The sequence below is a fragment of the Camellia sinensis genome, chromosome 3, assembly GCF_055761805.1.
Source record: "Camellia sinensis isolate YWXY chromosome 3, ASM5576180v1, whole genome shotgun sequence".
Lineage (NCBI taxonomy): Eukaryota > Viridiplantae > Streptophyta > Magnoliopsida > Ericales > Theaceae > Camellia > Camellia sinensis.
In genome coordinates this window covers 220,294,154-220,308,435 of record NC_138963.1, presented here as the reverse complement: position 1 = coordinate 220,308,435, position 14,282 = coordinate 220,294,154, and the positions used below count along the sequence as shown (strand labels likewise).

At 32.8% G+C, this 14,282-nt stretch overlaps 1 long non-coding RNA gene across 1 annotated transcript; it reads right to left on the bottom strand.

Moving 5' to 3' along the window:
* Positions 1-11,340: 11,340 nt before the first annotated feature.
* LOC114291185 (uncharacterized) lies at positions 11,341-13,538 on the bottom strand. Its single transcript, XR_014362933.1, has 2 exons — positions 13,277-13,538; positions 11,341-11,636 (listed from the first exon to the last, which is right to left on the bottom strand). It is a non-coding gene; the product is annotated as an uncharacterized LOC114291185 (long non-coding RNA).
* Between the last annotated feature and the right edge of the window lie 744 nt (positions 13,539-14,282).

The window sequence follows — 14,282 nt, the reverse complement described above, 5'->3', positions numbered from 1 at the left end:
CCTAAAATGCTCTAAATGTGGTTGTTATGGTCACAATCAAAGGACTTGCAAAGGTCCTGTGAAAGGAAAGAAAAATGGACCTTCTGGGAAATCCAATAGTAGCGTAAGTATTCCATTGACTGAAACTAAATAAACATTATGTTAGTAATAAATAATATATGTTACTAATTACAAACTCCTTTTGCAGACATTCATTGACTTTAGGACAACTGCATTATTTGGGGAAAATGGGAGCAGCCAAGCACAAGCTGATGGTTGCCAATCTAGAAAAAGCCTAGCAATAGTAAATGGTGTTGAAGAATCAACTGATGGGCAACCAAGAAAGAGGACAAGATCAGCAGCAACAAACATAGGCAAAAAGCAAGCAATGAGCAGCCAGTCTTGTGTGAACAAGTGGTTTTGAACACCTTTGTAATTAAAATAGGGTTTTTGCAATATTCATGGGGTTTTTGCAATGTTCATGGTTTATCTTACCTTACTCACCACTTTTGCAATTAAAATAGGTTTTTTGAACAATTATGTTGTACACATGGGTTATAAAACCTTGAACAATGCTTGTATGATTATTATCCTTCAATGGTTAAATGGTTCAAACCCTAATGTTTGGTTAGCTTGAATTATGTTCTAAGTTCATGTGGGAAAATAATAGGTTCTTATGCTTGTTTTGATGTGGTTGTTATGCTTATGTCAAACTAGGTTTTTGTTTCAATTTTATTTGCATTGTACAAATAAATAAAGAAGTGGTTGCTTGAAAAGTATTCTAAGTTCAGCGCATTACTTGAAATGGTTTTTGCTTCAAAAGTATTCTAAGTTTAGCACATTGCTTGAAAGCATTTTATTTACATTTCAATTACGAAACAAAAGCATTGCAATTACAAAACAACAGCATTGCACAAACCATTTCACCATTACAAAAGAAAAGCATTTCAACAATTGATAACAAAAGTATTGTGATTACAAAACAAAAGCATTGCACAAACCATTTCACCATTACAAAACAAAAGCATTGCAATTGAAATTGCAATTGATAACAAACAATTTCACCATTTCAAACCAAACACAATTGACATTGTCATTGTTCAACAAAAGCATTGCAATTACAAAACACATTGTGGAAGTAATGTACCCAGCCAAAACACATATTATCAATTACATAGCAAGCCTAAACACAAGATTTCCTTCAACTATTTTGGAATACAAATAGTCCATTCATAAGCAATGTAGCAATCAAAGCAGTGACAAGCCACTTCTGTCGTGCATGATAACGTTGAATAGCATCCTCTAATCGTGCAACCTCATTGACAAATTCTTCTAGGGCTGCAACCTTATCCACCAACTTTGGCAAAACTTGTCTACCATGAGCACATGTGGGTGGATCGTACCAGGAAAAGAAACCACAAGCTCCATTTTTCTGTAATTGCAATCAAACATAAACAAAGTTGAGCAAGTGTTCATGTCATTCTTCCATACAATTGTTTTTGAGTGAATCTTCCATACAATTGTTATCTTCTTCAAATTGAAGATATTACTTTTTTCTCAATTTCCTCTAAATACTGAAAAATTGTTAACTGACATTATTGAAAAACTGTATACACTTACTCCATAATTAGGACAACCCAAAAACCTCCTAGCAGGATTAGCATGAGTCCACGAAGTTCTGATTTTCGCTTTTAACCCACAGCTGCAACGAGTCAACTCACCCCAATTGTTCCACCCCAGTTATTACCTTCACTCATTTTTGTCTTTCACTTTGATGGAATAGATAACAGTTTTCACCAACTATGGAGAGAAAAAGAAGGTCAACAATAGAGACAAAAACAAAGTTAACAATGGAGAGAAAAAGAAGGTCAACGATGGAGAAAAAATAAATCATAAAACCCATATAAAACAACCAAAAACCAACCCATTTCTTACCTCTATCTCAGAGTCCAAAGCTTTTTGGAAAATCAACTATGCAATTGTTGTCTTCCTTCGATGCATGGGTTCAATCATGGGTTCAATCACCAATCACACCAGGTGGGTTGCATGGAGCCCTAAATCGGAATTGAGGGGTGTCTTTTGCCCTATATCATGAAAATTAGGGCAATTTTGGCGCCCAAATCAGTCTTCCGTTAACTGATAGAGATGGAGATAGATGGGGGGATCGAATTGCAACATGGATGGAATAGTGGGGTACACATTGTCAGAATTGAAAACCTAAGGTTTAAATTGAAAAAGGCATAAACCTTGGAGTCTTTTTTTGTAATTTCCCCCCCCCCTTTTTAGTTTGCATGCTACTGGTAGTCATTGTTTTTTATTTTTTTATTTTTTAGAAAACATTACAATTTTAAAATAATAGATATTTTTGAATGTCTTATATTGTAAAATTCATTGTCTCTGTTTTGCTAAAAATAACTTTTTTAAATAGTTTGCTAAATAAAATTTTCATATCAAGTATGCAACTAACTAGATGGTGCAATAAAAGGATGATTGACACGTGTATAGAGAATCATATATATATATATATATATATGTGTGTGTGTGTGTGTGTGTTTAGGTGGCACATTATAAGGGCTTTCTTTTTCTTTTTTGTTTTTGAGAGAGCATATGTATTTTCTTAATTATATAGAGTTCTACACAAATTTAAATTTATTTTAAATTATACTAACTTTACTTATTCTATATATACTCTATTTGACAAATATTTTTTTAATATATTGTAGAAATTTAATGTATAAAGAGAAATAGAGAATTGTATTATTGATTGATATAATGTTATGTTGTGTTTATTACAATTACAAGGATTCCTATTATATAGGAGTGTGTTTGGGAGTAGGTGGAGAGTAGGTGAAGTGGAGGTGGTAGTGGTGTAGTGGGTTAGGTTTAGTGGAGTAGGTGAGGTGGTAGTGGTGGTAGGTTTATGGTAAATTCTAACAGCCTCCCGCAAACTCAAGGAGGATAGAAACTAACCAACTTGAGTTTGAAGAGAGGAACAAAACAAGAAAATACATAAAAATAAAAAAGGATAGGAGACACTGTATGGTCGTGTCAGACCATTGGTGAAGACACTGGATGGTGGTGTCATAACGTTGTAGAGGACACTGTATGGTGGTGTCATAACGTTGTAGAGGACACTGTATGGGGGTGTCATAACGGTGTGGAGGACACTGGATGGCGGTGTCAGACCGATGTAGAAGACAGTTTATGGGGTCATGTCGGACCGTTGTAGCAGACAATGTTGTGACAGTTGTTGTGACAGTTTACAGAGTCTTGCTGGACCCTTGTAGAAACTAACCGGAATCAATGTCGGGACAGTTTACAGAGTCTTGTCGGACCCTTGTAGAAACTAACCGGAATCTAAGTCGGGACAGTTTACAGAGTCTTGTCGGACCCATGTAGAAGACAGTTTATGGGGTCATGTCGGACCGCTGTAGAAGACAGTTTACGGGGTCATGTCGGACCGATGTAGAAGACACTGTATGAGTGTGTATATAGGCTGCCCAAAAGATATACATGTAGATATATATATCGAGCCCTCAAAAGTCGCGCCCTCAAAAGGCGCGCCCACTTTATCAAAAGATGTGCCCGACAGAAATCATCGAGCAGCGAGCCATCAAAAGGCGCGCCAGACACGCGGCGATGCACGTGACCGACAGAACGCGTGTCGGCCTCTTCGTCAGGGTCTTTATAAACCGAAGCAGAGGCGGAGGCGGAGGCTTGGAAGCATAACAAACCAGTTGAAACCTCTGCATTCTCAGAGAGCTTGTCTCGAAGAGCTGCAAATCTTGAACCACTCTGTAACCAACCCTGTCTGACAGTACCAATCGGTAATCGCTGCTTCTGTGAAACACTTAGCAACCCAAAAAACATGGCTTCTTCTTCCCGTTCAGCTACCCAGAACATGGCCTCTTCTTCCCGTGGTCTGCTCACTCTCTTTCCCGACCTCAACGAGTCAACAGGAGAGAGAACTGGTGCGGTGGCCCGTGAACCTCAACCAAACACCTCTGGTTTTGCTCCGTTGAACTTTCCGATGCGGTCGGTGGAGCAAAAAATGGTAGTGCAAACTGATATTGAGGCCAATCAGTATACTTTGAAGTCATGTGTAGAGACCATGACGGCGGTCACAAACCTGTCTCACCGGCTGCAGAGTAGGACAAATGAGGTGCAGCAGTTAAACGCCCAGCTGGCTCTGCTCCAGCGCATGTATAAGGATGCGCGAGCAGAGATAAGTGTGCTAAAGGCAGAAAACAAGGAGCTGAAGCGGAAGGCCACCGTGATGTTCCGATTTGGAGGGCCGCCATATGCTGCAGTGGAGGAGCAGGGTGGAGTGATCGTGCCCAGTGGAGTGGGAAACACGGAGGCAACACCGTCAAGGGCCGCCCAGGACGGAGGCAAGAAGAAAAGACCTGCAGCAGAGTAGAGAAGAAAATCCTGTCTATGGATGTGGTTGTTTTTTTTTTTTTTTTTTGTGTAAAATTGTGATCGGGGTTGATCCCCTGATATGAATAAAATGAGTTTGGTGTGCAGTTTCGTCTTCTTCCGGTTTTTTTTTTTTTTTTTTTTTTGTGTAAAAATAAAAATAAAAGGAAAGAAAACAAGGGATAAAGAAAATAGATAAAAAGAATTGGTAGATGGATTATATGAAAAACATCAGTGTGGGAAATGAAATAAAATAAAATAAAGAGTTGAAAAAAGCAGAGGTGGGTGAATAATATAAAAATAAAAAGAAATGAAAAGAGGGGGACAAAAGTTGGTGTCTGGTGTGATGATAAAGAAATAAGAAAAGAGAGGGTTTAAAGTGAGAGAGAGAGAGAGACACACACAACGATCGAGATGATGAATATGATTAAAGTGGGTCTGGTGGAGAGACATGCCATGTTGCGAAGGTCGGTTGGAGGACCACAAATTCATCACAGATAGACCCAAATATTCAGTAGGAGATAGGAGATGAGATGACCTCGGATGAGTCCTCTCTCTCAACTTTCTATTTTCTTTTCTGTTACATGAACTGTCTTGGAGCCAGCATACCAAGACAAACGTTGCTGTGTTCTTGACTCCACAGGCTTCAATGTCCCGAGGTTCGATTAATCAGACTGGTAGCTGTTGCTACGCAGAAGTTTATTGCAGAGGTTGCAACTGACGCTCTTCAGCAATGCAAGGCAAGGCAGGCAGCTGTAGTCAAGGACAAGAGGGATAAGCAGCAAAAGGATAAGTGTTTTAATCTCGACAAAGGAGGACCTCTCCAAGGCTCTGCGTGAGTATGGCGTGAATGGGAAGCATCAAGAGTAGTTTGCTGATAGCCTCACAGCTGGGTTGGATCCGGCTTCAAGAGATGAATGAGCTTTGTGTGTGTTGTGTGAATGGAATTTGTGGCAGCGGAGTGAAGGTATGTGTAGAGGTCCGGCGGGCGGCCAAGGCGAGACTGCCGCCCGCCGGTGAAGCAGAATGACTAGGTTGTTAACCTTGCTCTGATACCATGTAGAAATTTAATGTATAAAGAGAAATAGAGAATTGTATTATTGATTGATATAATGTTATGTTGTGTTTATTACAATTACAAGGATTCCTATTATATAGGAGTGTGTTTGGGAGTAGGTGGAGAGTAGGTGAAGTGGAGGTGGTAGTGGTGTAGTGGGTTAGGTTTAGTGGAGTAGGTGAGGTGGTAGTGGTGGTAGGTTTATGGTAAATTCTAACATATATTTTTCATGGTAAATTGAAATAATCTACAAACTCAATACCAATTTTGCGTTTCATATTTTTCTTCTTAAATCTTTCTAGGATATTAGGATTTTCTTTTTAATGTCAAATCATCTTCTTCTTTTTTTCTTATTTTTCCGTGCATTTCTATATCCAATACCAATTCTATATTATTCTATATTATGGATTTATCGTTTAAATTTTATAATGATTCTGTATATGAAGGAAAATGCTATAGGTCCCAAATTTTCTACAAAATTCATTTGGTAGAAAATTTGGTATCCCTAGAATTACCTCATATATAAAATTATACTTCATTTTCTACATTATTTTATATAATCACAACTCACAGGAGGAAAAACCTACACAACAATGATACTCTCGAGAAACCTTTAAAATTTGGATTTACTGCTTAAGTTATTTTTTTAATTGTTGAATAATAAGTTCTTTTATGTTTTGACATCATATTACAGATGATTAACCACTTCATACACTAAGATGTATCATTAATTGGATGTTTTCATTATTTTTTGTTTTTTGGGTTTAGATGTTGTTATTTGATTTTCAAAGTACAACATATTTATATTTAATTTTTTTAATAAATTTTATATAATTTCGATTTCTACATATTTTTATTTTCCAAGTGAATATAAAATAAAATTAAATAGCAAAAATTACCTTTAATTTTATTTTAGTAATTCTTATTTACATTTAACTATTACTTTTAGGACAATTCTTAGGTATGCCTTGCATACCATATGCAAGGCGTACATGATTCCTTATACATTTTCATTGGTTGGGTTTCTATAAATTTGTGTTAGAACTTGTATATTTTTGTATTAGAACTTACATATTGTTGACCTGCTAAGCAAGTAAACTTACAGGTGAACATATTAAAATAATAGATTACATTATATACGTGTAAGTATTTTTATAAAAATGTGTAATTTTTCACCAAAAAAAAAAGTAAAATTATTTTCAAAATTTAAAATAATACAAAAATACGTAAGTTTTCACAACTCACGTAAGTAATTTCACAAAAATACGTAAGTGTTCACAAAAACGCAAAAGTTTGTTTCCAAATATTTAGACCAATACAAAATGCGTAAGTTTTTACAAATTAAGTAAGTGATTTCACAAAAATGTGTAAGTGAACACAAAAACGCGTAAGTTTATTCCCAAAAAATTAAAACAACACAAAATGCCTAAGTTTTCACAAATCACGTAAATAATTTCACAAAAACACTTAAGTTAACACAAAAATACGTAAATTTGTTCCAAACAATATAAAACAACATAAATATGCGTAAATTTCACAAATCACACAAGTGATTTCACAAAAATGCGTAAGTTTTTACAAAAACGCGTAAGCTTGTTCCCAAAAATTTGGAATAACACAAATATGCGTAAATTTTCACAAATCATGTAAATGATATCAAAAAAATTTGTAAGTTTATTCCCAATAATTTTGACCAATACAAAATGCGTAAATTTTCACAAATCACGTAAGTGATTTCACATAAATGAGCAAGTAAACACAAAAATGTATAAGTTTGTTTATAAAAATTTAGAACAATACAAATATACGTAAATTTTCACAAATCACGTAAGTGATTTCAAAAAAATGAGTAAGTTTTCATAAAAACAAAGTTTGCTCTCAAAAATTTAAAACAACACAAATATGCTTAAGTTTTCACAAAAAATGCATAAGTCTATTTCTAAAAATTTAGAATAATACAAAATGCGTAAGTTTTCACAAAAATCATATAAGTGATTTCCCAAAAATAAGTAAATGAACACAAAAACGGATAAGTTTGTTTCTAAAAATTTAAAACAACATAAAATACTTAAGTTTTCTCAAATCATGTAAATGATTTCATAGAAATGCGTAAGTGAACAAAAAAAATGCTCAAGTTTATTTCTAAAAATTTAGAACAACACAAATATGCTTAAGTTTTCATAAAAACGTGCAAATTTGTTCCTAAAAATTTAGAACAATAGAAAATGCGTAAATTTTCACAAATCACGTAAGTGATTTCACAGAAATGTGAAAGTGAGCACAAAAACATGTAAGTTTGTTCTCAAAAATTTAAAACAACACAAATATGCGTAAGTTTCACAAATCGCATAAGTGATTTTATAAAAATGCATAAATTTTCACAGAAATAGGTAAGTTTGTTCCCAAAAATTTAAAACATCACAAAATATTTTCACAAATGACATAAGCGATTTAACAAAAATGCATAAGTAAACACAAAAAATGCATAAGTTTGTTCTAAAAAATTTAGAACAACACAAATATGTGCAAATTTTCACATCACATAAGTGATTTCACAAAAAAACACAAGTTTTTCAAAAAAGGCGTTACTTTGTTTTCAAAAATTTAGAATAACACAAAATGTGTAAGTTTCACAAATCACATAAGTGATTTCACAGAAATGCGTAAGTGAACATAAAAACGCGTAAGCAACACAAAAAATACGTAAATTTTCGCAAATCATGTAAGTGATTTCGCAAAAATGCGTAAGTGAACACAAATATAAGTAAGTCATTAGAGAAAATTTTAATTTCACAAAAATGCGTAAGTTTTCATAACTCACTTAAGTGATTTTACAAAAGTGCGTAAGTAAATACAAATACATATAAGTCGTTGGAGAAAATTTTGATTCACAAAAATGTGTAAATTTTCACAATTCACGCAAGTGATTTCACAAAAATACATAAGTTACCACAAAATTAGCGTAAGTTTGTTCTCAAAAATTTTAAACAACATAAAAATACATAAGTTTTCACAACTCAAATAAGTGATTTCACAACAATGCGTAATTGAACACAAATACGAGTAAGTTTTTGGAAAAAATTTTGATTTCATAAAAATGCGTAAGTTTTCATAACTCACATAAGTGATTTCACAAAAATATATAAGTTAACACGAAATTCACATAAGTTTGTTTCCAAAAATTTAGAACAATACAAAAATGCGTAAATTTTCACAAATCATGTAAGCGATTTCACAAAAATGCGTTGGTGGCCACAAATACGAGTAAATCATTGGAGAAAACTTTGATTTCACAAAAATACGTAAGTTTTTACAACCCACGTAGATGATTTCACAAAAATACGTAAGTTAACACAAATTCGAGTGGAGAAAACTTATTTCACAAAAATACGTAAGTTTTCACAACTTCACGTAAGTTGTCTCACAAAAATGCGTAAATTACACAAAATTCGCGTAAGGTTATTTCTAAAAATTTTGAACAATACAAAAATACGTAAATTTTCACAAAAATGCGTAAGTAACCAGTCGAACAAGTAGCCTTATTTTAACATTAAAAATTCAATGGTCAAAATCAATTTGTTTTAATCCAATGGCTATAAATAAGGCTGCATATGATGTGCAAGGTTGCACACTTAAATAGTATCCTTATTTTTAATATTAAAATAAGTATTTATTTTACTATTTAATATATGGCATACAAAAATACCACCCTTATTTTTAATATCAAAATGAGTATTTATTTTACTATTTAATATATGCATACAAAATTATTATATGATAATTACACTTTTATAATATGATAGAACTAAAATTATTAAAATACACAAATAATTTCACTAAAATTAATATATATAAATATTCAAGTAACAATTTAAAGAACGATGGTGCAAATATTGTCAAAAACGAATAATTAAGATCATATTTTAATTTTAAATTAAAATTAAAAATATTCTTTTATAACATACATTACATCGTAAAAAAAAAAAAAATAAATAAAAATAAATAGCACATGCATTATATGGATTAACTGCTAGTCGTACTTCATTGAAACGAAGGTTCCATTTAAATAATAAAAATAAAAAGAAGGTACTTTTGGAGTCCTTACATGACATTTTAAATGAAAATTTTTTGAGATCTTAATCATTTTAAAAACAGCAAATGGCAGCGCATTTTATAGTAAATAAAATTGCCGTACATAGTCAGCGAAGTGGCAAATATGAAAGACTCAAGATCATAAACTCCTCTGCATAGGCATAATTCGGCTTAAATTCGCATCTAAATACTCACATCCAAGGTTCTGAAAAGCGGTTGCGGTCACCGTAACGGTGGCGGTGACGCGGTTGTAGTTGCGGGATGTAAAGGCCGTAGCGTGACGATTGCGGTAACCAGAACCATGAATTTTTTTATTTTTTGCACAATTTGAAAAAAACTTACCGATACGCATATTTTTTTCCCATGATCATATTTATTGGGTTTAAAATAAATATTGATCAATTTTTGTAAATTTTTAAGTATGATCTAATATATTTCATATTTTTAAATCACTATAAACTGATCTTTTTATATTTTATTTTAATAATTAATGACTTTATATTATACAAAAAAATCAATCACTAACTATTATATATAAGATAAACAATAACAAAAGTAAGTGAATAAATAAGAGTCTAAATATATATATATATATATATACATATTTTAACCAAGTCAAATAGATAATGACCACACTTATTATTATTATTATTTTCAAACAATATATAGATAGACACACACAAACAAAATGGTTAAGTGATAGCAGTTGAATAGAATAGCATAAGTCTTACAGTTTCAATAAATCAATAACATGTTCTTCATCTTCCCTCTTCTCTCTTTATCTCTTGCTCCTTCATCTTCACTCTTTATCTTCCCTCTTCTCTCTATCCCTCTTCTCCCATTTGCAGCTTTTTTTTGTGTGTTTTTTTCGAAAGAAACAGTTCGGAACCGTTACGTAACGGTGCGTAACAGGCCGTTACGGCTGCTACGGCAACCGCTATGGCCAACACACCTGTGAATCTCAATCACACTGTAAAAGTGGCCGTAACGAGTGGCGGTCACCACCACAACCGTTACGTAACGGCGTTACATAACGGTTGCGACCGCTTTTTAAAACCTTGCTCACATCCCTTACTGAAACAAAAGAGCGAATAAGATTACAATTGAAACGAGTTTTGTCAAACGGGATTACTAATTACAAAAACCTAATAAGGTCAATGATTGAAAAGATGAGATAATGAATTTTGGCATTTTTGCACTATAACATAGCAAAAATTTGGCGATGGCATGCAAAAATTAGAAAATGGTTAACAATTTGACATGACATCGAAATAGTCATCTTCATCGCTTACCCAATATCTATAATACTTGCAAGGGCAATGCTGAGCTTTGCATTCAAGGAGGGTATTATACTCAGAACAAGCACTAAGGCCTTGTTTGGGAACATGCTAATTTAGTAACTATTTGGCTATTTGACTAAAATATGAGCTAAAAAAAATTAGTATGTTTGGGATGACTTTTTACGAAAAGATGTACAAAAAATAAAGAGAAAAGTGAATCTTTGACTTTTTGGTATGGGTTGTTGGCTTTTTGGCTAATTTAGTAACTTTTTGGCTAAAAAATTCGGTTGCCAAACGAGGCCTAAAATGCATTAAAAAAAAAAAACACAATACCACAAGAAGAAGCCATGGAGCTTAACAAAACCCTACAAAGATGCAACATTTTGTTCAAGGATCCAATCCATGCCTAGCTCTCTCACACATGCAATCAAAACCAGCTTGACCAAGCCCACAATAAAAAACCTCACATATCAGTACCAAAATATAAATTAAGGAATGTGCACAAACAATACATAATGAAATGATGATACAATATATATGTGTTAGTCGACAGCTCAATATTGAGTGAAGGGAGAAGATTTTATTTGAGGGAAATCACGAGAGCTGAATGGGGTAGGATCAGAAGAATTTGTTGAGACTAGACTGAAGGATCTGATTGACGAGTACTCTGTATCCCCTCTCTGTGGGATGGTAGCTGTCCCAGAATACGTACACAGAGTCATCTGGACATGTATCGGTCAATTGGCTACAAAATATGCTCACTTCTAAATTCCCTGTCCCACAACACCCTTTATCCGCAACAGAAAACCCTAAAATATTTGAACAACATAACATTAATTGGAATATGGAAACAAAAAAAACATTACTGGATTAAACCAGGCATGATATATACTCAAGGCCGACCCTAAGGTGAGGCGACTAAGGCGGTCGCCTCAGGCTTCCAATTTTGAACAAAATTTAGGGCCCCTGACTAGGGGAGTGTATCATATTGTATTATTTCCTAATTACTTCAATATTAGCTCAATTCATTTATTTTCATGTTGTCGAATAGTGTTATTTTGATTCGTGTCCGATTGATATTTAATGTAAAAACTTTCACTTTTAGTTAAAAATAACTTACCAAGTGTATGGAGAGATTAAATTTTTTTTCATAAGTTAAAATTTATAAAATTTATTTCTACTAAATGAAATTATTCATAGAATGTTTGATTTTAATTCAATTGCATTTTTCTAATTAAAATAATTGTACCTTATTACTATATATTTTTTACTAGATTGACTCTAAAATAGGTAACAAAAAAATATATATTCTAAATGAAAAAAGATATTAGCCTTAATTATTATTTTACATACTTTTTGATTTAATTAGATGGAATTAAATAAAAGATTAAAAAAATATCATGGCATTCTTTAGTGAACATTAAAATATATAACTAATAATTCATATTATTGAATCGTGTCATACTTGGATTCATGTTGAAAAATAGTCTACCCTAACTTGCTAATTTTATATATTACTTGAATTGTGTCGAAAATTCTTGTCCTTACCCCCAATTAATTTTAGTTATTGGCTCCGTTTGGTAGAGCTGTGAGAAAATGATTATAACTTATAGCCTAACAGCTTATAACTTATAACTGTGAACATAACCTGATTTTTGACTTATAAATTAAGCTTCTCCTCCCCCACTCAAAGAATAAGTTGATTTTTTACTTACAAAAAGCTATAAGCTGTATTATTAAGTTGAACCAAACACATCAAAATAACTTAAATAAAGTTAAAAGCTGAAATAAGCTGGAAATAAGCCTTACCAAACAGGGCCATTATAGCATTGGTAAGTTAAAAAATAAAGATTCGATTCAACTAATTGAAATTCAACTATTTTATATATATATGTTGTCTAAATTTTGTTAAATTGTAATGCAATAGAAATAAATTTTTATTATTTTTGTTCTATTCAAACATTTTTTTTTTTTTTTTTTTTTTTTTTTTGGGGTAATGATATATGAAGGGTCCAATTTAAGAAATTCACCTTTGGCCCCCTAATGACTAAGGTATGGCCCTGTATTTACTTCTGTTGCATGGTTTCTTCTTGATTTGTCTTGAATTTAATTTGAATGGCACTTAATAGTATTAGTTGAATCCTTATACATAATTGGTTATTATGGGGTTTCACGATTTCATGGTCTTGACGGAATTTGTAAACAGATTGTAATAAGAGAGCCAACTCATTATATTCTCCATTTTCATAATGAGATTCGTCTGCTATTCTTCGATTGTGGAAGCTTTAAGCCAAACAAATTATTGTGTGTATATTTGTTTATATTAACTAGATACAAAGGCATGGATTTCACTTGCATATTTATCTTACCATTAAGACGCAAAGACAGTAGAATCCACATTAACATAAACGTTTTGGAGAGAAAGCAGCAAATAGTAGATGGGGATTACCATATTTGTCATGATTTAGGATGATATTAAGCAGAGGATTGTAAATATCAGAGTAGACAATCCTGGCTTTAGGGTCATTGAGACTGTTGTTGTAGGAAGTAATAGCAGAAGAGAGCTTGGAGTTCATCAACTGAGCAGCCTGGTTGTATATCTCAGAACACACTCTCAATTCTCCCCCTGCTAGTGTTCTCTGTGATGGCAAACATCCTATTGGTGCTGCCCCGAATAAACCAATCCTTTTCAGCCCCAATTGATACAGTTCCTTCAAAAAAAAAAACACAACTTTAAATCCTCAATTTTCATGCTTGTGATTATCATTAGCAATAAAGGGTGTTTGAGTATGAACAAAAATACTTAAAACTATAAATGACACATCTTATAAGTTGTAACCAAAATATGAATGTCCTTAAGGTCATGAAAATGTTTGATTACCAACTTTTCTAAACAAGAAAAGAAAATAAGAAGAGGGAATACCTTAACAAAATCCGAAGCATAATTGACGACAAGATTAGTGTAAGAATTAATATCGTACTGCAATTTTCTGATGCCAACTGTAAATTATGTGTTAGCAAGGTCATCACTCCCGGCTAAAACTAAATAAAAACTGTTACTCAATATGTAGTTTGTTCTCTCTTCTCCAACCATCCCTTTCACCTTCCCAATGTATTCTTTGAACAAATTTAGTTGATCCGACATCGATAGAACTGACTAATTTTAATTAAGAACCAAAAACAAATTAGTATATGAATGATAAAACATAAAATATATATATATATATATATATAAAGCATATATACTTGTATCTGGGCTGTTTGAGGGTCAAAACCAGAGGCTCTTGAAGCAAAGCTTACACCAGTGAAAAGCTCACTAGGCTGCAAATGTGGATCTAGATATGCCGGTACATACTCTTTAATTCCTAATTGTTCAGCTGCACAAAAAAATAAAAAAATAAATCTGAAAATTTAAGTTATTACATATTAATAGGATGTTAGGAGGTTAATAAGTT